This window comes from Camelus bactrianus, chromosome 5 (genome assembly GCF_048773025.1).
Source record: "Camelus bactrianus isolate YW-2024 breed Bactrian camel chromosome 5, ASM4877302v1, whole genome shotgun sequence".
Lineage (NCBI taxonomy): Eukaryota > Metazoa > Chordata > Mammalia > Artiodactyla > Camelidae > Camelus > Camelus bactrianus.
Genome location: NC_133543.1, coordinates 39141651 through 39167975, shown reverse-complemented (window position 1 = coordinate 39167975; position 26325 = coordinate 39141651). Strand labels below are relative to the sequence as shown.

At 36.5% G+C, this 26325-nt stretch overlaps 1 long non-coding RNA gene across 1 annotated transcript; it reads left to right on the top strand.

Moving 5' to 3' along the window:
- The first annotated feature begins 305 nt into the window (after positions 1 to 305).
- Positions 306 to 26325, top strand: LOC123612106 (uncharacterized). The gene is made up of 4 exons (XR_006719278.2): positions 306 to 412; positions 23617 to 23724; positions 24583 to 24674; positions 24756 to 26325. It is a non-coding gene; the product is annotated as an uncharacterized LOC123612106 (long non-coding RNA).

Genomic DNA, 26325 nt, shown 5'->3' with positions numbered 1-26325 from the left:
TCATGGTTTGCTCTAACGGCTCCATTTCTTTGCTTTCCCACTTTCTGAGGCAGGAAAATGTGAATGTGGCAAAGCATGCACTGGATCTTGAAGCTTATGCTTAGAACTGACACATGTTATTTCTCTTCATGTTTCCTGGGCTAAAACAATTCATGTTCACCTGTGTTAGTCCGTGGTCTCTACAGAACAGAACCAGTAGAGTGTGTGTGTGTGTGTGTGTGTGTGTGTGTGTGTGTGTGTGTGTGTGTGTGTGTGTACTCTTTATTTTAAGGAGCTGCCTCACATGACTGTGGAGGCTAGCATTTCACAATCTGCACAGTAGGCTGTCAGGCTGGAGAGCCAGGGAAGAGCTAATGTTGCAATTAGAGCCGAAAGGCAGTCTGCTGGCAGAATTCCCTCTTCTTCTGGGAAGGTAAGTCTTCTATCTTTTAAGACCTTCAATCGTTTGGATGAGACCCACTACATTAGGAAGGGTAATCTATCTTACTTGAAGTCAATTGATTTAAATCTCATCTGAAAAATACCTTCAAAGAAACAGCTAGAAAAATAGTGTTTGAACAAATATCTGGCTACGGTGGCCTAGCCAAATTGACATATAATGTTATTCACTGCATGGCCATACCTACCTTCTAAGGAAGTAAGGAAGGACAATGCTACCATAGGTTTGGTAGGTAGAGAGCCAGAAACATTGATGACCATCACTAAAACAAACTGCACCCAGCCAAACAGATTAGAGAGATTTGTTTTTCCATGTGTCTATTAAAGACTATTAAGCTGATTGTTGGGATGACAAGATAAATTACGTTTAATTAAGTTGTTATACATCAAACCATAAGGACAGATGTGACCTTGAACTTTATGATTATCCAGCACAAGATCTGTTTAAAGAGCTCAAGAAGATGATTTTATAAGGGAGAGAGAGGGCAAACAAATTGGGATTCACACGAATATAGAATACTTAGTATCAAAGGGTCTGCCTACCTTCACATCTCTAGTCTAACTGGTAAAACCCTGTCAGCAAACTCAGTGGCTGCCAACATCTTTCCTTAAGAAATTATAAACATCCTCAACTAAAGAGGTTAGTCTGCTTTGAAATGCAAACAAATGCCCTCTTAAATATTTTTCAGGAGGAAAATAATGTCTTAGGTCTTAAAATATCAAAAAATTTTTGAATGTATTTTTCTTAGTGAAAAGTTTGAAGATAATAAACTTAAGCATTTCAAAAATCTTATGGGTTTCAAAAATCTTAATTAAAGAAAAATGTGTATAATCCTTATAAATTATTTGTGAAATTTATAAAAGTACTGTAATAATGTTTATGTTATTTCATGGTAAAATTTAAAATATAGTACATGTTTAATATAATTTATATGTTATAAATATATATGAAAATATATTGCATATTTAATGTTATTAAATATTATATATATATATATTCCAAAGGGTAAAAATAAGTTCAGAATCATAGTTTCTCATTTAGTTGGAAGACACAGGGCTTAGAAATTATGATTTCCCACTGCAAGGTTGTTTTGAAATAAATAACCATATTTATACCAATATGAATGTGTAAAAGCAATACAACAAAATCTGCAAGTGTTAAAGGCACAGAATTCAACCTGTTGGACCAAAGTATCGTATCCAAAAGTAAAGATGCTGTCTCAACAGCCTCAGAAAGGGTTGTCACCTTTCAAATAAGAACCAGCAGTGAACCATGAGAAGTCGAGATCACCCCATGTAAGTTCTTTTAGATCATTACGAGCAGCTAGGAGATGGCCTGTCAGCATTAAGCAGTCATGAGAGACTTTGTTGGTGGTAAAGGGAAGAAGAAGAGCCAAGTTAAGGTCATTACACTGTAAGAGTTATGTGAGGGGCAGTTAACAAACGGACTTTGCAGGACATGAGGCAGCTGACTGAGAAATGTTGAGTGTGATGAGAATTCAGGAGACCTTCTATTGCATGAGGTACAAAAATGGCTAAAGGGGATTTCACAGTGATTCTAGCTGGTTTTAACAAAAAAGTAGTGACTGTAATAGCTATAAGGCAAGGGCATATTCCTATGCTACAGGGTCCACTTACTGAATATAATATTCCATGAGTCAGTGGTGGTCCCTGTGTTTTGGGATGAGTACCCCAAAGGCATTCCCTTCCTTTTCATGTAGAAAGAGGAAAGAGTGGATCTGATAACTACAGTGCCCAAAGGCAGGTGGGTATATCAAACTCTACTTTAAGACTTGGAAGGCTATGTTGTCTGATTCTTCCCATAAAATTAAGTCAGAGTTCTTATCATTGAGTAAAACATACAGAAGTTTGTCCATAGGAGAGAAATTTGGAATCCAATTTTAGCAATAACCAACTACTCCCAGAAAACCTTCCAACTGATGCCTTGTTTCAGGCTTTGGAAAACTTAGGACACCATGAAGTCTACTTGGATTTAGTTGTGGCCCTTGTTCTGACATCAGATGCCCTAAATATCAAATGTGGTTTTAGGCAAACTGCAATTCTCCTTTGGTGACCTTATATACCTTTAAAGTTAAAACCTTTAGCAAGTAGATGCTTGGAAGGAGAGCAAAGAAGCAAATCATCCACATATTACAACAAAGTAGAACCTCTAGGGAACTTTACATCATCCAGATCAGACTTTCAGGATTTATGAGAAATAAAGACTTATGGTAAAACCCTGAGGCATTACTGTCCAGATGAATTATTTTTCTTCCCAAGGCAAAAAGGTATTGGCCATGTTCATCAACTGTAATACTAAAGAATGCACAGCATAAATCAGTTACAGTAAAGAATTTACTTCTGGTAAGAATGGATGTTTATACCACATGAGGCTTAGGAACAATATGGTTTCAAGGAATAACAGTGTTGTTTATTGCTTGGAAGTGCTGGACAAACCTTCATGGAGTGTTACAGGGGCTAGTACAAGGGATAATGAAGACTTGAGCCTTGTAGTCTTCTATCATGGGCCTTATGCCTTGAACAACTTCTTTCCTATAGGGTATAGATTAATTCTGGGAAAAGGTTTTGAATTCTATTTGAATTTTGATGGGAGGTGTGCTGTGAATTTTGCCAACATCAGTTGGAGATTTTGCCCATAAGGAAGGTGGTAACTGATTTAATAGGAACAAATGATCTGTGTTTCCAGAATCTGCCCTAGTACAGTCAGATAAGGAACAAATAAAGGATGTCAGAGTGTCATTTGATTCATTTTATCAGTTACTTTGAAAACTACTGTCAATTTCTATTATCCCCTTCTGGGAGGAAGAAATTCCAACATGATACTTCTCCAAGAAGTATCAGCCTAACAAATGGACAGCAGTAGAGCAACTAAGGGAAAAAAACAGTGGGCATCTCTTTAAAGAGCCCAAGCAAAAGGGAACAGGTTCAGAGACAAAAATTTCCTGAGGTTCATTAGAGATCCCCAGTATCTGAACTATTCTAGTACTTGAAGGTAGGGGCTGCTTTATAGTAGTGGGATGAAACACTGTGACTCTAACAGTCATTTAGGACTGGAAGAGATTTATCCCGAAACTGGAGAAATGTTGCTCCAAGCTGATTAACAGGGAGAATTGGGAAGAGCCCTGTAGTTGCTTAAAGTCCTGTCGTTGAGCACAGGGAGGACATTGGGAAGGCTGGTTACAGGGCTGGAGGCACCTAAAGTGCTTAAATTTTAACAATCTCTTTTCCAATGTCCTGGCTTTTTACAATAATGGCAGAAGCTAGAGGGTCTTGGTTTTGTTTAGGAGCTTTCATTTGCTGGAGTTGAAGATTAAGAAGTGTGATGATCTTCTTTGTAGGATAAGAGAGAGCTGCTTTGCCAAATTAACTAAATCTGGAGTGGACATAGTTTTCATTCCATCCTGGTCCTTTTTAACTAGAAGGGAAAGGCCCTGGTCCAGCCCACTAATAAACACAAGAGTTAAAAGCTACTCGAGTGAGACCAACAGCTGAAGGAAGACCAGAATTTCCTTTAGAAATGATCTGAAGTTGATTATAATGATCATGAATAGGCTTTTTATATTTTTGTGTGTAAGCCTGAATTTTGTTCTAATCAACAAACTATTGAAAAGCCCTAAGAATTGCTTGATAAAGTCACCTAGTGATTACCCAAACCTGATTGTATAGTAAGTTAACAAGCTGGTCTCCTAGTTATAATTTTAGAGATCTTTCAGAATTTTTCCAATTAGTGGTTTTCATCCAATGCTGGGCTTGGCCTTTGCTGACAAGCATATGAACTAGCTGATATAAATCAGAGAAACCAGGCTATAAGGTTAAATGACTCTGTTAAATTATTCAGCAAATCTATGAGGTTCTTCAGTCACTTTGGAAAAATCTTTGACTATGGCTCAAAGTTCAACTTTAGTCCCAGGAATATAAGAAATTAAAGATGTAGCCTCCGGATCCTCAGAAAGGTTAATGTTAAAGGGAAGTGTTCTGACAAGCTCAGAGGAAAAGGGGGTGGAAAGAGTGCAGAGAAAAGGGAAAGTCTGGGGAGAGAATTAGCATGGGGGAACTGAGGGTTTAGTGGAGGCACAGATGGTATAGAAGGGAAGGGGGAAGATGGTGCAGAGGCAGAGCCTGGGACAAAGCAGCCAAGGATGAAGAACCTGAGGTTTCCAGAGCCACTTACTCTTTTAAAACTGTTCATCTGCCGCAGTTAATCTTAAAAACTTATTTTGCACAGAGGCAATTTTTGACTCCTGATAATGTTGGAAACCCTCTAAATACCAACTGAAATAAGTATTCCATGCAGTTCTGGAAATTTCTGAACTATGGAGTCATATTCAGTCTTAAGGAAATTAAGCTTGGGATTTGAAATGTTCCCCATAATGGCCACTGATATTCTAAATGGCCTTTGGTCAGGTTGTTAGGCAGTTAGATAGAAATGAGCACAGGGCAGGTAGAGAGGAAGGGGAAAGGAGCAACCCAGAAAATAGCAGCAAGCCTGAACTCTGGATAACGGGCTCCAAAAACTTTCTCTAAATGAGGGCCAACAAAGAAGCCACCTAGGATCCAGCGCTGCTGCAGCCGTGCAATAGAAAGACCTGGCTTAGCCTGACCCAATGCTCCTTATAATGTAATTAACATTACAGTTTGAGCCCCCTCCTGTAGGTTTCTCTGTGTGCTTCATGGGTAAGAACCTGCCCAAAAGGGGATGGGTCTGCCTGAGCACAAGGAACCTGAGCTGTCAGTCAGCCTGAGCACTCAAAGAACCTGAACCATGAATTAATCAATCAATCACGAAAAACGCCCTTAAGCCAGGATATAAGAACAGGAAAAACAAGGGAGTGGTGTCATTTTTGCTTTCTTGGGTTGGCCCACTCCCAATTCTTGGGAGTGTACTATATTTTACTACCTTTTACTTTACTAATAAAATCTTGTTTATATCACACTTTCTGTCTCTCGTTAAAAATTCTTTTTTTTCAGGTGACTAAGAACCAAGGTAATTCTTATTTCCCTTTTCCGGTAACAAGGTTTGTTTATGTAGTCAGAAATGCACATGAGGAAGAACCACAGTTTTTAAACATGAAAGTGGCTAGAATCCCTTTAGGGGGATGCCCTTGAAATACTTAGATAACTGGGATCCCATTTCTCAGAGTTGTTTGTTTTTTTTTCCCCCTCTAGAGTAAAGAACAACTTTCAAACAGCTTAAAACAGCTTATAGCACAAACAGCTTAATTCGAACAGCTTGGAAGCCAATCCTAGCCAGTCCCAAGAAGACAGATTGGTCCCAGAGGATTCAGGCTGAAGGCTTTTTCAGTCATACTCCAGAGGAAAGCCCTTCCAAAGGAATAGGCTGAAGGCTGGAAAACTAGCACAGTTTCAGAGAAGCAGCCCCTTCCCAATGGAACTGGGCCAAAGGCACTTTCAGCCAGCTTTGGTTGATTTTGAGATCAGACTGACATGCCAAACAAGTATGCATATAGAACAAGGCCCTAACCAAAGACAAAACCTTTAAATAGATGGTGAAAAAAGCCTGGAGAGTTTCAAACACAAAGAAGGCATGAGCTCAGATCCAGGAGAAAGACATACCTTCAAACTCCAGGAGTGACAGGGGGCTCAATTAGGGGTCTTCTCTGGTCTTCATAAAGGGCCACCAAAATATTGACCTCAAACACCTAGACCATCAGGTATTTATTTCTACAGCAAAAAAGGGTTTATTCAGGATGAGCAGAGAAATGCAATTCAGGGCCTTCTTTCATCCTTTAATACTTCCTGGTGTTAGTAATTTAGTTCATCCTGTTGGCATCACAGTATAAAATGTGTGTAGTAAAGTGGCCCGATGTGATTGGGGAATGATGTGATCAGCTGAGCCCCGAGTTTGGAGTCAGTGGATGAGGGTGTAGGCTTAGGGCTGCGGAGGTGTGTCTTTTCCTCTTACGTGCTTTTGGCTTAGGCAGCTCATCCCCCAGTCCCACCTCCCTGTATGTAAATTTCCACCTGGTACAGCAAGAACAAATCATCACTAGAGTATTCAGATCCAAAACTTATACATCCTAATGTATTATTCAAATATCAGCAAAGGATTGTAGCTCTCAAACTGGCTGTGTTGCAAACAAACACTGTACAAATTAGTGCCAGAAAAGACACAATTTGAGTCAGTTTTATATGGAGATTCTTATGCAGGTATTAGCAAATTAACAACTCTATGCATGTAGGCAGCAAGTAGAGCCAGCGTCCCTCAAGGCATGTGACAAACCTAACAGGAACCACGTTACCAAGGACCTAGTTCTGTTGAAGACATAATGTACTTTGTTCTGGTTAAGATTTTTCACTGTGGTCCCTGAGGAAATGTCCTGTAGCGCCGCATGAGGGGCTACTTTGACTCTTTCCCAGTAGACCTCAGGCACCACCTCAATTGTTTAAAAGCAAAAAACCCAGGGAATGGGGGTGGAGAAATGTCAGGACATCAAAGCGGAGAAACATGTGTTACGACAGTCAGTCCTCCTGGATTTCTAGGCTTGAGTTGTTCTAAGAAATACACCCTTGACTGGGAGTTAAGAGGTCAGAATTTTACCCCTGGCTTTGCAACTAAACCACAACTTGTTAGGTTTTCCTGTTCCTTCATTTGACTGAGACTGCAAAGGTCCTTTGTAACTCTAAAATCTAATTAGTCTGTGCTCTGGCTAATGAATTCATGGTTAATCCTGCCTTGATAGGCTCCTGGAAGTTCTGTAAAGACTTTCCACATATCAAGAATGGGCCATATGCCTGAAATCCTGACAGTGAGCCAAAGGCCTGACACCAAACTAAACGCTTTCCTGCCAGTCCTAGCTGTGACCCAGGGAGGCCAGTACACCTCTGCTTTGCAGTCGAGGAGGCTAAGGCTCAGGAGAAACTTGCATAGGAAAGTCTGACTCTGAGGCAGCTTCTCTCTCCTTATTCCTTCTACACCATACAGCCTCTCATATGTAACTCGCTAGTTTTTATGACCACTAGAGCCTTGAGGAGCCAAATGTAAAAATACCACTACCATTTATTTGGATTACTACATGAGTCAGAGAATATGGAACTAATTCGGGATTAGTTCCACATGGAATATGGAACCTATTTCAACCCCTAATTTCATGGATGTGGAAAATGACACCAAGGGAAGAAGTTTAACAAACTACGAAGTAACAAAGCAAAGACTGGAGCCATATTTCCTTTCCTTCCTTTCTCTCTCCCTCCCTTCCTCTCTTTCTTCTTCCCTTCCTTCCACCTTCCTACTTTCCATTCATTCCACAATTCCCAGAGTAACTGTATGATATGACATGTAGATTGGAAGGCATTTTTATGTGCTATAAAGATTCCTTCCCACCCACGGCCACCCGATGGCCCTTTTTGAATGCTACTATAGCATGCCCTCTTTTTCTTTACTTATTTAGATACTACTATCAATCCTCAGTAGTCAAACCGGAAGAATATGGAGCATTTTTATGACAGGTGCTTTTAATTACACTGTCTTACTTCCAAAAATTCATCTCTTTGTACACATGGATAAAGGGAATAACTGAAATCTATAGCCTTAGAGGCATAAAAATTACAGTTTTAGCTACTATTTGAAAGTCGTGTTGAGTGACTTTTTATTTATATAATAAGTAAAAGTAAACACTTTTTTCTGCATCTTAAACAGCTCTGAACTTCTTAGAGACAGCAAATAAATTCAGTGGGTTGCTAATAATGAATACATTTTCCAATAATATTTGATGTCTGCTCTTTTAAAGAGAAGGAAATATATTGATACTTAAAAGCATTGAAAGTGAAACTCCCTTACAACAAAGTTAGTCAAATGAAATAAAAACAAAGCAGCTGACAAAATAGCAGTAATTGGAAGCCCAATTTCCGAGATGAGTTGGGCATGGGACAGATTTTAAATGAAATTTTAAAAGCAGCAAATTTTAAAAGCACACACTCACAATCTATTTATATGTGTGCATGTGTGTGTGTCTGTGTATACACCTGCTGCAAACTCCTACCCTGTCTTACTAAGTTGATGATCTTATTGATCGTCATGGGATAAATATAACACTGTATATTTAAATCTGCTCAGAAACCAAAATAACTGGAAGGAGATCTTTATAGGGTCACACATCCTCCTGTCTTCTCATTGTCTCAGAAGTAAAATGGCTCCCTTTCAAGGATAGCCTTTTATCTTTTCTCTTTCAAATGCACATCTTTACTTTTTAGTCTCTGGAATAAAGTGCCAGAGCCAAATGCTATCAGGTAATGATCAGTACATTCATTTTTCTTTTGCTTTCTCCAAATTAGAATTCTGAGCCAGGACTGTCAACAGTGAAATGTTTAGGGGGAGAGAAGGACAGAAATTTCTTTTTTTTTTCTCTCAGAATTTGTTTTTGTATATATATATTTTTATTGAAGTATAGTCAGTTTACAACATTGTGTCAATTTCTGAGAAATTTATTTCTTAAAGTTTGTTCAGCACTCTAAACCTGAGCTAGTTGTTTAACATGATTACTATTATTATTATTATTATTATTATTATTATTATTATCTAAAGGATTCCAGGCCTAGGTGGGAACAGAGGGCATCACCTTGAGCATTCAGGGGATAAGCAAATATGCAACTGTTAGGAGGCCCGGATCTAAATATATGGCCCCCAGAGACCTGGCCACTGATACTTGTGGACATAAAGTGCTGTGTCCAAGCAGAAGTTCAATTATATTAAATAAATGTGGAGGGGCATATTGACCTGGGCCCTGGGCCTTGTTAGCAATGATGAATCTAACAGTTTCTAAGCTGGGAGTGGAGGCTTGAGCAAGTGGAATAAGGCATACACCTTCCTGCCTCCCCTTGGGTTGCTTTCACCGCCTGGAATGTTCTCCCGTTTCTATTCCTCCAAGCCCAATAGATCCCACATCCACTACAAGCCACCACTGCCTATTCCAGCTTCCACTCACATTTCGTTTCTAAAGCTCACAAAGTCCAGAGGAGTGCATTAGCACTTTACCAACTTGTTTTTGTCTTTTACTTTCCTCTGTTGCTTTGTGTTTTCCTTTTTTTTAAAAGCTTATTTTGCTTATCTGGGTGTGTGGTGACTTTAGTAAAGATCGCACTTCAACCAGACCCTGTACAACACTCAACACATACTGGATATTCAACAATTAATGATTAACTTGCTACCGGATAGATTTTTAAGAAACAGCACAATAATGGAGTAAAATCTAAGTATGCTTCACACTTTATATTCTGAGATATGAATAATTACAGATGCCCTTCCAGGTCTCAGGCCATAAAACCTCTTCAATACTTTCTGCCATCACTGGGGGCATAGCTTTTCCTTTGGATGCTCCTGAGCACTCCCCCAAAATCCAACAGCAAGACAGGAAAGAAGAATAAAGTTCGCAGCAGAGTCGAAAGGAAGGGAATAGAGTCAAGCCCTATAAAATAATAGGCATTATTATTTAATTCCATTCTAACAAAAACCTTGCCGAGTGTATATTTCTTATCCCTACTTCAGAGGGAGAATCTCAGAGGGGTTTTGCTGAAAGGTAAGGCAGAACTGGGACATATACACCAGCTGTATGGCTCCTTCCCTCAGAACTCCAGGAGGTTAGTTCTCTCTGACCAGCAGGCAAGAGGGAAAGAGAGAACCAGAGTGAGCAAAAGACTTGGATGTATTGGGAGGGAAGCTTGCAGGGCACTTGGAGCTCTGATGATCCTTGTTCACTCTTGGTACAGAAGATGGAAGGACTGTTCTTGTTGGAGAAAGAGAAAAGAAATCTACTAGAGAATTTTGGGGGAGAAAAACACTGCCTCTTTCAGTAGACTAGAGAAATTTCAAAACTATACAATCAAGTATCAGTGCTTTTTAGGTTCCCTGAAAATTTCTCATTCCCTTTCATGCAGTTCCCCTACTTAACTACAAAGAGAAAGACTTACAAATGAACTACCCAATTAAACTTGCCCTTAGTTCAAACCTACTACTTTAAGACTAATTGTCTTCTGCTTATTTAAGATGAGGGTTCACTGCTTTGCTGTCACATCAGTTTAGCACAAAGTTTCTCTGCATGCTTAGAAGTGATCCAGATCTCCTAAAAATCTAGCATGTGTGGAACACTGAATACTGAATTTAGAGCTTTGTACCAAAAAAAATCAAAATCCTCCTTTAAGGCGTAGCATGATATTTTGACTTTGACATTGATTCCTTAGAAAGTAAAAATTCCCAGAATCAAGAAATTTTATCATGGTATGGAAGTAGCTATTTGCTTCCATATGACAAGATACAAGGTACTATTTCCCCACATCGAGTGGACTTTAAATAGATTAATTTGCCATTGAAATTTGTATACATATACATATATTTTTGTAATGAAGTAGGCAACATTGACACTGGTGACCCATTGTAGGTTTTTAGTTTGATATGAATGGGCTCACTTCTCTCAAGTTCTTCGAAGCCTGTGATCATATCTTACTCATTTTTCGTGTACCTCACAATGTCCTGGGACGTTGCCATGCTTAAACTGTACATTCAATAACTAGTTTCCAAACTGATTTGAAAATAAAGAGATTTTTAAAAATATAAAACAAAAATGTCTTCAAAAGAGACGTAAGATAGCAGTCTGTCAGATAGCTAGACAGGGTGCGCAGATATGTTTTGTTTGGATGAGATGTTATTCTTTAGATTTTTGCAAAGAGTTTATTTTAAAAATCAAGAGATGCTTAAAAAAAAGGTTCAAATTTTTGTCTTGCCTTGAAAAACTGGAAGATCTGGCAAGATGAGACATTAATTTCAATATGGCAGCAATGAACTGGAGTGAGTGGTGAATGGCTCCTTCGAACAGGACACTCTCCCCAATTACTGCAGTCCACAGCCCCCTGTTGTCCTGCACACAGCCTGCTTCACTCACTTATGTTACCTGCCTGATTAAGAATACTTGCTTTAGATAGCCCGATCTGCTTTCAATATTTCCCCCCAAAAAGGCCTATAAGGACGAAGTTTTGCAGAGAAATAGAACGTCTTAATATTTCATTTGGTCACAGTAATTAATTTGCTACCTCTTGACACAATCAGTTCCACAAGTAATGAAGATCTTGTACACAGGGAATTTCCACAGGAAATCAACACTATTTCTAGGAGAGAAAAAGAAAAAAAGAAAACAACTCATCAAATTTTAAATATTTTTTCCACAAAAATGTCCTGGAATTTTACAAATGAAGGAATAGAAAGGGGTGCTTGTTATCTATATTCTCCCATAATCTTTTCAAAGTTCTCCTGGTGAGAATTCAAAACTTCTGTGCTCAATTCCATATATCTTACCCTATTTTTTCTTAATATTCATCTACTTCAACTCTTTTAATCCATCATACTACATCAAAAACCAAAGCCCATCAAAATACATTCTGTATCTTCTTCCCAATGAGTCTGAATATTTTCCTGTCTTATGAAGAATCGCAGTCCATTTGATTTTTCTGCCACTCATCAGGGGCCCATGTTAGCTCTGGACACGTGTTTTGGTGGTTTCCTCTTCCCATTGATACTGTGGAGCTTCTCACTTGTAAACTGGAGGCTTTACTGAACAATCAATTAGGGAACAAATTTATTCTTAGGTAGACATGTTATCATGACACTTTCTACGAATTAATTTAAAACAGACCAATTAACTTTTAGGAGGCAACACAGAAAGCCAACGATAACCTTGGAAACATACCATAGTTTAGTTCCTTCAATCCCAATGTAAACTGCTTTTCTAACAATATACTGTTTGGGTTGCTTTCAGGTACTAATTTAGCTCATGGCATAAAACAATTCCCAATCTAATTCAAGCTTATGCTTCTAGATAATTAGCTGTGGTTAATTTTTAAAACACACTCAAGACCAATGAAATAACATTTCTCATTTAGAAAACTAAACATTAAATGTGGGTATTTTAAAATAGAAATATCTAATATGCTTCTATATAACCTTCTTAGGTATAAGTGTGTGTGTGTGTGTGTGTGTGTTTGATCGTTACATATTTCTGTAAACTCAGCAGAGAGACCCTCTCTATACTATGTGGACACCAAGAAACTGGTTTCCTTAGCAATGGTTACTAAGCATTTGGAAGATATTACAATTTCCTTCTCTGTTATTATAATATGTACTGTACTTTTTTTCCCAGAGACTTCATTATTTTTGCAAGGTAAAATTATTTCATTCAAATTTGCTTCAAAGTAAGGGACAGTATCTAGTTTATAAATTTGCTACTGAAATAATCTGAAAATTTGAACCAGTTTCTTACATGTGGTAAAATATAGATAGCTACAGGAATCAATTTCAAAATTAGTTCTTTAAAGATTCCTATACTTGCAATATGTATATTATATTTTCGGTGCTTTTAACAGGAAAAGATTTTTTGTTAGATTAAAAAGAAAATTCAGCTTGATCCATGTAAAGTTCATAAAACTCTATCAGTGGTCAGTCAGTTAGAAATTGGGAGTGACTCCCAATTTCTAACTGACTGACCACTGATAGATTTTTCAGTCTGTCACACACATATTATGCATAATTTTGTCCTACAGTGAGTAAAATTAAAGTTTCATTTGAACTTATATAAAACTTTATTTTTTCTATCATTTCAGATTTGTCTGATTTTTACATTTATTATTCAGACCTCAATGTCACACTTTAGTTATACACCTAGTAAAATATAAGGAAATTGAAGCAAATAACTGCAGAGGGAAAATGTACTCTGTTGCTCAGTAAAAATGATCTGGCCCTGAAATAGGTGGTTAATGTCAAGGAGGGCAGGACTAGGGAGGAAACTGATTCTATTAAGAGACCACCCCTAGCTTACCGGGTTCTTCATTAGTCATGTTGAGAATCACTTCAGTTTGTTTAGAAGACGCTCAGTCTTGGCTATTAGCACTGCTTGTTTCTAGATATTTACTGCACTACATTGAATTTTTACTTTTTTGCCATTAGGTTTATGGCATTATTTTCCTGCACACCACAGTCCCACTGGGGTAAAATGATTATAAAGTCCTTTGTGTAACTGTATGTTTCTGTCAAGAAAAGAATTCTCACAGGTAACAGTATAAATACAGGATGACTGTCTGGATCAATATTCAATACTGGTTTCAAGTAGGTGCTTATAAAATTTAGATGCTTGTTCAATTCCTAAAATTAACATCTTCCTAGACATTTCTAAGGCTAACTGGGCTCCTGTGTGTCCTAGTTAATCTATTTTTTCCTGTCATGTTCCAAACACCTAACTGCCACTTTCAGATCATATGTTCCATCTCACTCCATTTGCTTCATAACTCATTGCAATCCAGTACCTCTGCTCTGAAACTTTAAATCTTTTTTTTTTTTTTTAATTTGGCCTCACTTCTTTAAAAGAGTCTCTTCTGGGTTCTGTGAACCAGCTCTGCCCTGACTCCCCTGCTGCTTCTCTGAACAGTCTTCAACTCTCCCGCTAGACCTTTTTCCTCTCTTTGGACCCTTGAGTGTAGTAATTCTCCACAATTTTGTCACATCTCTTCTCGCAATCCGGTCCCCCGATGGTCTCATTGTCACGCACTGGTTCAAATTCTATAAGAATATAGATGAATCTCACCTTTATATCTAGTGTCACTCAAATTCCAGATTCCATATTTTCAGTTTTATATTGCAAACAAAGAAACCTGAATTCCACAGACAAGATATCCATAATTGTATCTTCCTGGCACCCAAGAGGATGACACTTCCGTATTCTCTTAAAGTTAGGCATGGTTATGTGACATAATGAAAAAAAACCTGTGTTCCTCTGAGTGACTGAAACTCTGGGACTGTTTGTTATTAAGATATAAATGAGTCCACTCTGACTGCTATATAATTTCTCAGATATGATACTTGATGTCACTGAATTAATCAGGAATAAGCTTAGGTGTATATAACACAATAATTTTAAATGTGAGTGACAGATGCTTTATTTCTGTGACAGGTCAAAGGTGTCCAGAAGCAAGCACCCTTGGGCTGCCCTGCAGTCAACAACTCAGGCTCCTGCTCACCTGCTCCTCACCAGCAGGGGCGTCATCTGCAGCAGGTGGCTTCCACTTCGTAGCACCGGATGGTTTGCAGTGCTATAACACATTCTGTCCACACCTCGCTACCTGGAAAAAAGAAATGGGAGAAGGAAACACTTCTCTTTAATGAGAATTTCTAGAAGTTACACTTATGCCTCACAGGCTCAAATTTAATCCCATAGCCACATTCAGCTATGGAAGCCCTAAAATATAATTTCTTAGCTGGGTGGTAATGTACCCACCTAAAATTCTGGGCAGTATTACTCCACAAGAAAGGGGAAAAATATTTAAAGGTAACCAGCAGTCTCAGCCACAGTCATGTTTGATTTTAACATTTACCTCACCCTTCACATCATCAAATTTATTAATCCCACTTTCAAAATGTCTCTCAATTCTGATTCGTGTTATTCTCCCCAATAATACTACGGAAATAGTTTTCTCTAGGACTGTTGCAATCAGTTGATAACTGCTTTTCCTACACTTTTCTCCTCCTTTCCTTTGAAAATTGGAACTTCTCAATGTACAATGCTTCAGGCAGCCATAAGCACTATATAATCACTATTTTATTAATCCTTTACTCTGTTACTGTACATTCTTCAATGTTTCCCCATTAACCATAAAATGGAGTTTAAATTTTTGAGCATAAGACTCAACATGGTCCACTATAAATTGGGTCATAATATATCTTTACACCATCACGTCCCACTATATGATGCATACTCACACATATTCCTCCTTTGTGGCATCACTCTTTCTACTTCCTGGGGGAAGGCAGGACTATCACCTCCACTTATCACCATTGTTCTCATTTTTCAAGCACCAGTTGAAATATTACTCCCTTTGCGGAGACTTTTCACACCTCCCAGAGCATTCACATTGTTTTTCCTTCCTTCCTCTACCAGAATTTTATTTATATTTCTTTTTAGTACTAAGACTTAAATCATGTATGTTTGTATCTTCCACTGAATCATAAGATCTTTGAATGTAAGAGCCATGTCTTTCTTAATTTTGTACCTTTAAGGTTCATATGCATAATGCATATTCAGGAAATGATTGTTGAATGAGTGTGTATTAGGAGATTCTGCCATAGAGATAATATTGTATTCTCACAATAAATATTAAGACATGAATATAAATGATGTCTCATTTAGCTCCTCTGTGGCATTAACTATAGTTAAGACATCAGCTCTAAATCAGAGTCCCTACTTCTTCCTACACCTGTCATCACTTATCTTAAATCTCCTTCATTACCTAATTGAGAGTCCTAATCAGAGTAAATGAAACAATGTTGTCATATTAACTGCTTTATTTGGAATACAAAGAAGCCTGATTACTGCCTAATCAGGTAGATTAGCACCAAATAAAATGTATTTCCCTAAAGGATCCTTGTAAGTACTGATTTTTAATTCCTCATCTGTACGTTAAATCAACCAATGGGTTCTTCTTAGAAAACCTAGGCTCACTTAGATTGTTTCCTATCTTTTTCAAAATAAGTACAGTAATACCACTGTCAAAAAATAAAAACACTATGTCATAGATTTGCTTGGTTATTCTGAGACAGAGGTACTGTACGTTCCTAGATGTGTATTAATCTAAAAGCAAAATTATTTGGTCATTACTAGAATCAAATTCATGGGTTAGTGATTTATTCAAAATAAACTTTGCTCATTTTTACTTAAAAAAAATCTTGGTGCACAGTCACATCAAAGGATAGAGGGGCCCTTTTAGTATCTCCTTTCCGTGGGCTGCTACCAGGAATATCCTCACCCCAGGGCCTAGGGGTGAGTCCTAGACAGCCACAAGTCACTCAGTGAGGTCAGGACCCACTAGAACACTTCCGAGACCCTGAGAGAACATGGCCAACAAGCCAAGGAGGAATTGCCAAAAGAATTCCAGAAAGATTGAACAGAAGCCTGATTAATCTGTGCCTGTGGTTTGCCAACACTCTGAACCTTGCAGCACGTGCACAAACAAATTCTCTCCACTGTTTGAGCCAGTTGGACTTGGTTTGGATCTAATGAATTACCCAAATCAGAGGCCCAGGGTCGCAGAGGCCAGTCTCATCTCTGCAATTGAGACTTCATCATAAATTCAAGCACTGAAAGGAGAAATCATGTGCTTTTAAAACGTAATCTAAGTGATACTTCTTTAAAAAGTCAATTCACCAGTGGGAAAACACATTGTTTAAATCTTGGTATTTAGAAACTTTTAAAGGTGAATGCTGTTGGAAAACTTGTGTACACTCTAGAAGAGAAGCAGTGATTGGGAATAACGTACCTGGAATTTAAGGGGTCTACGAAGCTACCCTATTTGACCACTTGGCTATTATTGATCCAGCTTTCTCAGTCCAAAGAATCTGAGCAAATTATGCCTGCAAAAGACTTATTTTCTCTTCACAGCTACTGTTCTTTATATTAATATCACAAACTGTGTGTTCCAGAAACACTGAAGTAGGAGGTTATTTCCTAGCAATAATCTCTTAAAGGCTGAAAAGCTGGCATTTACTAAAAAAAAATACAGTAAGTTATTAACTCCATTATTTACCCTTCTGAGAGCATTGCCTCTGTATAATATAATAAGAATAATGCTTTGAAAATTAGCTTGTAAATGAAAAGTCAACATACCAAAGCATATCACCTAGTAACTTCATGTCACAGAATAAAAAATATATTATCCTTGGATTTTTTAAAATGTATTTCATTTTGGGGAGGAGGGAGGTAATTTGGTTTATTTATTTATTTTTGGAGGGGGGTACTGGGGATGGAACCCAGGACCTTGTGCATACTAAGCATGCTCTATACCACTTGAGCTATACCCTCCCCCTATCCCTGGATTTGAATCATTCTGAGACTCTAAATAATAATACAGATTTCATTTGGCACCAAAGACAATAGCAAAAATAATAAAAGAAGTGATTCAAATATTTACAAGTTCTATTAATAAATTATACTCTTTGCTAAAAAAATACAGTCCATTTTAATATTAAGTTCAAATATTTACTCTCTAAAAATGTTTAAGAAAAAGAAATAGCTATAGTTAATATATTTTTCAAGTACTGTATACTTAAAAGTGCTGAGAGTAGATCTTAAATGTTCTCACCACACACACACACACATACAAACACACACGAAGTTAACTGTGTGAGGTGATGGATGTGTTAATTATCTTGATCCCGGAAATCATTCCACAGTGTATATGTACATCAAATCATCATGTTGAGGTTGCTCGCTCTCTCTTGCCTTCCAAGATGTCCCGTGCACTTTCTATGGAGTGTGTATCTACCTTTACTTTAACCTTTACTGCAAGCCCCCTCCACCCACTGTGTACATCTCTCTAAATAAATCCACTTCTACTAAAAAAAAATCATATTGAATACTTTAAATATACATATTTGTCAATTATTCCTTAATAAACTAGGTTAAAAAAAAAGAAAAAATAATTCATATGCATCTTCTTTGTTTGGGTCTTGACCTCTCTGCCATTAATGCATTTGCTCTGTGTGTATATGAATGTCTGCTTTAATTGTCAGTCACTGCATTCTTTGCTAGGGCTGCCATAACAAAATCGCACTCTCAGTGGTATAAATAACAGAAATTCATTTTCTCCCAGTTCTGGAGGCTGGGAGTCCAAGATCAAGGTGCCAGCAGGATTGGATTCCACTGAGGCCTGTCCTTGGCTTCCAGAGGCTGCCCTTTTGTTGCCTCTTCACATGGTTGTCCCTCTGTATTGAGCATTCCTGATGGCTATTCCTCTTCTTATAAGGACATCAATCATATGGGAGTAGATCCACCCTAATGGCCTCATTTTAACTTAATCAGATCTTTAAAGAGCTTATCTTCAAATTATGTTTATTTGAAGAAGTACTGGGGGTTGAAACTTCAACATATGAATTGGGGAAGGGGACATAATTCAGCCGTTAACAGTCGCTTTTCTTTCTTTTTGGACATAGAATGTTTGGATATAAAATTACAAATATGATCATACTCATCATCTGTATTGGTTGTTACAACAGGGCAGGGAGCATGTTCTAATGTATGTTCCTGCCAGGAAGAAAGTGTCTGACATGGAAAGGGCATTTAATCAATATTTGTTGAATAAACAAATGAATAAGTAGATTGAATACATAGATATATTTAGTAAATTAATATGTACATGTTCCACAGTCTTCTCAAATGCAACCTCATCAAAATTAAACTCATCCCCTTCCTCTACAAATCCTTTCCTCCTTCTCCATCCACTGCTCCAGCCAGAATCCTTACCTTCTCCGTCTCCTGTCCTCTCCCTGCCAGTTAGTCATCAACTCTTGTAGATTCTATCTCATTGATATGTCTTTGACCCATGCATTCTTCTTTATTTATGTTACAGAGTTTATCTCCCATAATACTGCAACATTTGAACCAGCTATCTTAACAACAACAACAAAAAAATCATTCTCCATGTTGGAAGAGTCAACTTAATTTCTTTTCTGCTGAAATCATTCAGTTGCTTGTTCTCAGCATAAATCCCTACCTCCTTCCTTGCAAAGCCCTAAATGAACTCATCCCTTCTCATCCTCTTCATGCCTCACAGTTTTCCATTTCATAGCCCATTGCTTCATGACACTGAATGATGTCCTCAAGTCAACCATGTGCTCTGTCTCTTCTAACCATTATTGTTTGTTTCTTCCTTGATCTAAAACATTCTTATCACATTCCTCTCACCTTTACTTACAACTATCAAAATCCCACTTGAACCGGGGGACTCAGCTAAAGGGCACCTCCTGCTTGAAGCTTTTATAGAACACATAATCTGAGTGCTTCTTCTATATTTCTTTTACCAAAGGCTGATTAAAGAAAAACTTGGAAAATTTATAACTATTATAAATGTAAAGATAACTCAGTAAAGTGGCTGGGTTCAAAATTAAAATAGTCATATCAAGAATCACTAGGCTTTATACGCATAAACAAAAACCTGCTACAAGTGATAATGGAAGATGACATCACTTACAATAACAACTTCGATAAAACACCTAGGGTAACAGGAATTGCAAACAATCTCTGCAAAGAAAACTCTAAAAACCTAGTGAGAAATGAAGACATGAACAAAGAGAAAGAATAGAGGTATCCACACTTATAATTAAGTGGACTTGAAAATGTCACTTCTCCCTAAATCAATCTATAAATGTTTATTTGTTCAGTAAAAATGCCAGTAATATATTTTTAAATTTAATAAACAGATTCTAAAAGTCAAACATAAAACAAACAAGCAAGAATAGTCATAAAAATTGTAGGAAAAAATGAGTAATGCCTCGTTTCTAATATTATAATAAATATTAGATGGATCATAGATCTGAATTTAACATCGGAAGCCATAAAAATAGGAACATGGATACTTCATTTATACAATATTTGTTTAAAAAAATGACCTTTTAAAGTATGAAAAAAATCCAGAAACCAGTCAATGAAATATTGATAAACCAAGATTTTCTACATATACAATCCATTATAATCAATATCTCAGATAGAAAAGGATGGTGCACCCAAGTTGAATGATTTGTGGAATGCCGAATGAAAGGACTGTTTACAAAGCTAAGGATAGGATATAACGAAAACGCTAGAGTTAGTGCACAGTTTGAGGTACTAGCAGAGCACATTATCCCCTTTAGGCCTAAAGAAGTGAGAGAATAGCAGTTAGAACCAGGTCCTGCAGGATGGATGGAGGGGGCCAGGTTAAAGATATCTTGCCCTCACTCTCCTCCCTTTCTTTAATCTTCTGTATGAGCACTCCTGATTGGTGAAACTTAACTGGAATCCATTAGTCAGTCCATAGAGTTCATTCTTTTAAAGGCATACAAGCTAAAAGATACACTAAGAAAAATTAAGAGTTTAATAGATGGGTTTACTATATTGAGCACAGCAAAGAAAAGTGTAAACTAGACCCTAAGTCAATGCAAAATACCAGATTAAAAAACAGAGGAAAAAAGAGATGAAAATCATAAAGCAGTAAGAGATATACTGTACATCAGTAAAAGTTCTGAAAGAAAAATAGGCAAGGGAGTACAGGACAGAAGCAATATTTGAAGATATGCTGTTCAACATTTTCAAAAATTATTGACTCTTAACCGTAGTGTTCGGAAAATCGGACAACCTCATGCGAAAGAATGAAGTTGAAGCTTAGGCTTACACCATGTACAAAAATTAATTCAAACACAATTTGACATAGATTTGGCAACGATTTCCTGGTTACACCATGAAAAACACAAGCAACAAAAAGGAAAACAGATAAATTGGACTACGTCAAAATTCAAAACTTTTGTACATCAAAAGACACAATGAAAAGTTAACCTACAAAATGGGAGAAAATATTTGCAAATCATATATGTGATAAGGGGTTAATATCCAGAACAAAGTATTCCTACAACTCAACAAAAGAAAAACAAAGAAAAACAAAACAAAACAAAACCCTCAATTTAAAAATGAGCAAAAGACTTGAACAGATATTTCTCCAAAGAAGACATACAAGTGGTTAACAAGCACATGAAAAGGTAGCCCACATCGCTAATCATGAGGGAGATGCCAATTAAAACCACAGTGGGATACCACTTCATACCCATTAGGAGGGCTATTATCAAAAACACAGAAAGTAACAAGTCTTGGATAGGATGTGGAGAAACTGGAACCCCCACACACTGCTAGGGGGAAAAATGGTGCACCTGCTATGGAAAATGGAATGGCAGTTTTTAAAAAAAATTAAAAATAGAATTACCATATGATTCATAAGTTCTACTTTCAAAACAAGTGAAAGCAGTCTTGGATAGATATTTGTACACCCACATTTATAACAACATTATTCACAATAGTCCAAAGGAGGAAGCAATCCAAGTGTCCATTGACATATAAATAAATAAACAAAATACGGTATAGACATACAGTAGAATATTATTCACCCTTAAAAAGGAAGAAAATTCTGACACACGTCACAACATAGATGAACCCTGAGGATATTATCCGAAGTGGAATAAGCCAGTCATAAAAGGGCAAATACTATATAGTTCTACTTATATGAAATACACAGAGTAGTCAAATTTATAGAGAAGAAAACTGAATTGTGATTGTCAGGGGCTGAGGGAAGGGGGAGATGGGAACTCAGTGTTTAATAGATATGGAGTTTCAGATGGGAAGATGAAAAACATTCTGAGGATGGATGAGAGTGATGCTTGCATAAGAACATGAATGTACTTAACGCCACTAAACTGTACACTTAAAAAAGGGCTAAAATGGCAAATGTTTACTGTTTGAAAAATACAATTTTGTAAAGAAGTAAATTCTCCACAAATTGGTCTATGGATTCAATACAATCCCAGTCAAACATGTATGAAGTGATGCTCAGGTCAGAAGCAAGTCAAGCAAATGAGGCCAGGTGAACAGATGGGGGCGAGTGCATCCAAGAGGGGACAGAAATTAAATCTTATACTTTGAGAAAAATAAAACTCAGTTTTGCAATTTCCATTTTGATTGTATAATATACGGTTGGAACTTTGTAAGTCTTTTTTATAATTAAAAAGTTTTTCGGTTAATGTATTTTGATTGTCTTAATCAAAGGGACATGATGTTCGTGCGTCTCACTGACTCAACTTTCTTTTTTGTTCTAATTATTTTTATCTCCCAGGAAATAAAGATTGCCTACAAATAATAACACTAACACACACACACACACACACACGCACATACACACACACAACACAACAGAAAAATAGGCCAAGACTAACAATTCACAAGAGAAAAAGAGAATGACCAATAATCATAAGAAAATCATATCAACCTCAGATATAAAATTAAATGGCTTGAGTTTAAAATGTTCATTTATCTCTGCTGTCTTATGCAACTCTACTAAAATGACAGTAAGTAGATATCAATAGAAAGAAAGCAATAGTCAATAAAAGATGTCCATAAATATTTGCAAGATAGAAAGTGGACAAAGGCATGTTTATTGACCTGTGTAAAGAGAGTTTAAGCCTCAACACCAGGACAGAGATGTCTCTACAGAGCATACTAATTCACCAAGCAAAACCTTTATAAGGAAACAGCACCATTTACTTTCGAAGGAGATCGAAAACAGGATAAAAGCATAGCGGCAAATTTGATGGAGTTAAAACCAAGTTCTGCTCTGCTTTCCTACCAACCACATGTTTATTTTTCTCTGTGAGAAAACCAGAAGCTTTATTCTTGGGGAAAAAAATGAACTACAGAAGCAACAGATTCAGAGAAAACAGTCAGTTGAAAGTTGGGATGAGACATTGGAATAAAAATAAGAGGTTAAGTAAAATTTTACCCATTAGTGACATCTCCCACCCATCCAATCTTATTTCCCAGGTTATTTGAATAGAATTTTGACAGCCCGGCATTTATCAGCACATACTAAATCAGAAACTGAATGGATTTTTTTTGCAAAAGAAATTAAACAGCCCAGTGAAAAGCCCAACAAATAACTGGCATTTGGGTCCCCAATAAAATGCAGAGGCACTGCCCTGTCATCCAGAGTGAACTCACTAATGGACAAACCTCCCCCAAACACATAGAGGTTTCAGTTAGCTTTATAGACGCTAATTCTTACATTTTAATAGGTATTTGAAGATCACTAGATGTTTGAGAAGGGATAAATTTTAGAATCAGTTTGTCAACATCTACAAAAACTCCCCTGGGATTTTGACTGGGATTTAGTTGGATTCACCAACCAAATTGAGAAGAATTGACATCTTAACAGTATTGATCTTCTAATCTTTGGACCTGATACATCTTTCCATTTAAGTTTTTTAAATTATTATAATTATTATTTCTCTTGTCAATCTTTCATGACTTTCACCTTATAGGTACAGTACTTTTTTTCTTTACATTTATATTCACATGTTAAATTTGTTGGTGCTAACAGAAACAGTACTGTCTTTGTAACTGCATATTATAATTGTTACTTAATATATAGAAATACAATTTTTTTGGTGTTGACTTTGTATCTGCAACTTGGATTGCTCATTTATTAATTCTAGTAGCTTTCGTAGATTTTTAAAGATTTTCTAAACAGACAATCATGCTATTGAAAATAGAGTTTATTTCCTCTTTTCTTACCTCTATGCTTTTGATTTCTTTTTCTCAGCTTATTGCATTACCTAGATTTTATAGTACAACAGTAAATTGGAGCAGTGAAAAATGATACCCATGCCTTGTTACAGATCTTAGTGGGAAAGAATTCAGTCTTTCTCTAGTAAGTATGCTGTTACATGTAAGTTTTTGGAGATGCCCTTTATTAGGATGTTACCTCTATTTCTACTGTGCTGAGAGTTTATATCATAAATGGATGTTGAATTTTGTTGAAAAAGCATTGTTGAATATTTTTTCCTACATATAATGAAATGATTTTTCCATTTGCTCTGTTAATATCATATATTATATTGATTGATTTTATAATTAATCAACCTTCCTTCCTGGGATAAACCCTAATTGGTCATGATGTATTTTTTGGGTATACATTGCTGTATTTGCTAATTTTTCTGAGGATTTTTCTTGTGTCTCTGTGTTCTAGAGGACATGTAGTTGTCTTTCTTTGTAATATCTTTTTATGGTTTTGATATTAGGAAAATGCTGGCCTCAAATTGAGTTAGGATATATTCCTTCCTCTTATATTTTCTAGAAGGGATTTTGTTTAATTGGTATTATTTACATCTTAAATATTTTATAATATTCATCACTGAAGCCATTTGAGCCTGCTATGTGTGTACGTGTCTAAGATTTTTAACTATAAATTCTATTTATTTAATAGATACAAAACTATTCAGGTGATCTGGTTTTTTTCTTGAGTAAGTTTTGGTAATATTTCTCTTTCAGGGAATTGGTTCATTTCATCAACAGTATCAAATTTATGGGCACAGAATTGCTTTATTACCCTTTTATTGGATTAATTATCTATTGCTGGGTAAAAAATGACACTGAGAATTAAAGACAAGGACTTAAAATATTAAACATTTATTTTCTCAGTCTTTCTGCGGGTCAGGAGCCCATGGTTCAAAGCAGGAGCCTGCCTTATTTGGATATCTGTGGCTCATGATCTCTTATGTGGTTGCAGGTAAGCCATTGGCCAGGGCAGTGGGCTCATCTGAAACTGACCTGGAAGGGGAGATCAGCGGTGGTGGAAAATCCACTTCCAAGCTCACTCAGGTAGTTGTTAACAGGTCTCAGTCCTTTGCCATGTAGGCCTCTACAAAGCTGTCTCATAACATGGTACCTGGATTCCCTCAGGTCAAGCAGTGCAGGAAAAAGCAAGAGAGAGCATCCCGGATGGAAGTCACAGTCCTTTCACAATCCAATCTCAAGAGTGATATCCTTTCATTTCTAGAATACTTTACTAGATGCAAATCAGTTAAGTCCAGTCAACACTCAGAGGAAGAGAATTACATATGACCATTAATACCAGAAGGCACTAACCAAGACAGCCATTTGGGGGCTGCTTTATATACTAACCCTTTTAAGGTCTGGGAAACTTATTTTGTGTGTGATACTCATAATTTGTGTCTTCTTTCTTATTTTCTTAGATAGTGTAAGTAGAGAGTTAGCAACATTATTGATATTTTCAAAGATAATAACTTTAGTGTCACTGATTTTCTCTACTGTTTTTCTGTTTTGAATTACATTGATATTTGACTTTATTACTTTCTTCTGTTTATTTGGGTTTAGTTTGTTCTTTTTACTGGCTTATTCTGGTGGAATACTGGATATTATCTTTAGAATTTTCTTCTTTTCTAATGTAAGTTTTAACCCTATAATTTTTCCTCTAAGAACTGCTAATAGGTACAGTTTTGAGGTACGTTGTAGTTCTTATTTTCATTTAGTTCAAAATGTGTTTTAATTTCTCTTAATACTCTTCTATGACACATAGGTTTTATAAAAATATATTAATATCTGAATATTTGAGGATTTTTCAGATATTTTTCTGCTATTGAGTTCTACTTTAATTCTGTTATAGTCCAAAACATAATTTGCATGATTTCTTTTCTTTCAAATTTTATTTCATTTGTTGAGGTTTACTTTTTGGCTATTTATTCACCTTGGTGAATGTTCCATATACATTTGAAAATAAAGTATATGCTGCTTCTTTTGTTGAAGTATTCTCTCAATATTCATTAGTTGTAACTGGTTTATAGTGTTCAGATATTCTCTTTTCTTACTGACTTTCTATTTGTTCAATCAATTACTGAGGGAAGAGTGATGAAGTCTTCAGCTATAATGTTGGATTTGTTTATTTCTCCTTTCAGTTCCTTCAGTTTGAGTTCTATGTATTTTGAAGTTCTGTTATTAGGTACATACACTTAGAATTGTTTTGTCCTTTTGAAGAATTGGACTTTTTATCATTATATAATGGCCTTTTAATTTTTAATATTCTTGTTTTAAAGTCTACTTTGTCTGATAATTAATATACTTTAGCTTTCTATTGAATAGTGTTTGCATGGTATCTATTTCTCCATTCAATAATTTAAATCTATATATGTCTTTTTGTCTTTACATTTAAAATGAGCTTTGCATAGACATTTTATGATTTGGTCTTGCTTCTTTTTAATATAATAGGACAATCTCTGTATTTTAACTGGTGTGTTTAGCCTATTCACATTTATGTCATTACTGATATGGTTTCAATAAAATCTACCATCTTACTAGCTGTTTTTTGTTTATTCCATCTGGTCATTTCTTTTTTCATCTTTTTCTTTCTCTTATGCTAATCAAGAATTCTAAAGGATTTTATTTTGTCTCCTCTACTGATTTATTATTTATTTCTCTTAAAAATATTTTTTGTGGTTGCCCTAAGGCTTACAAT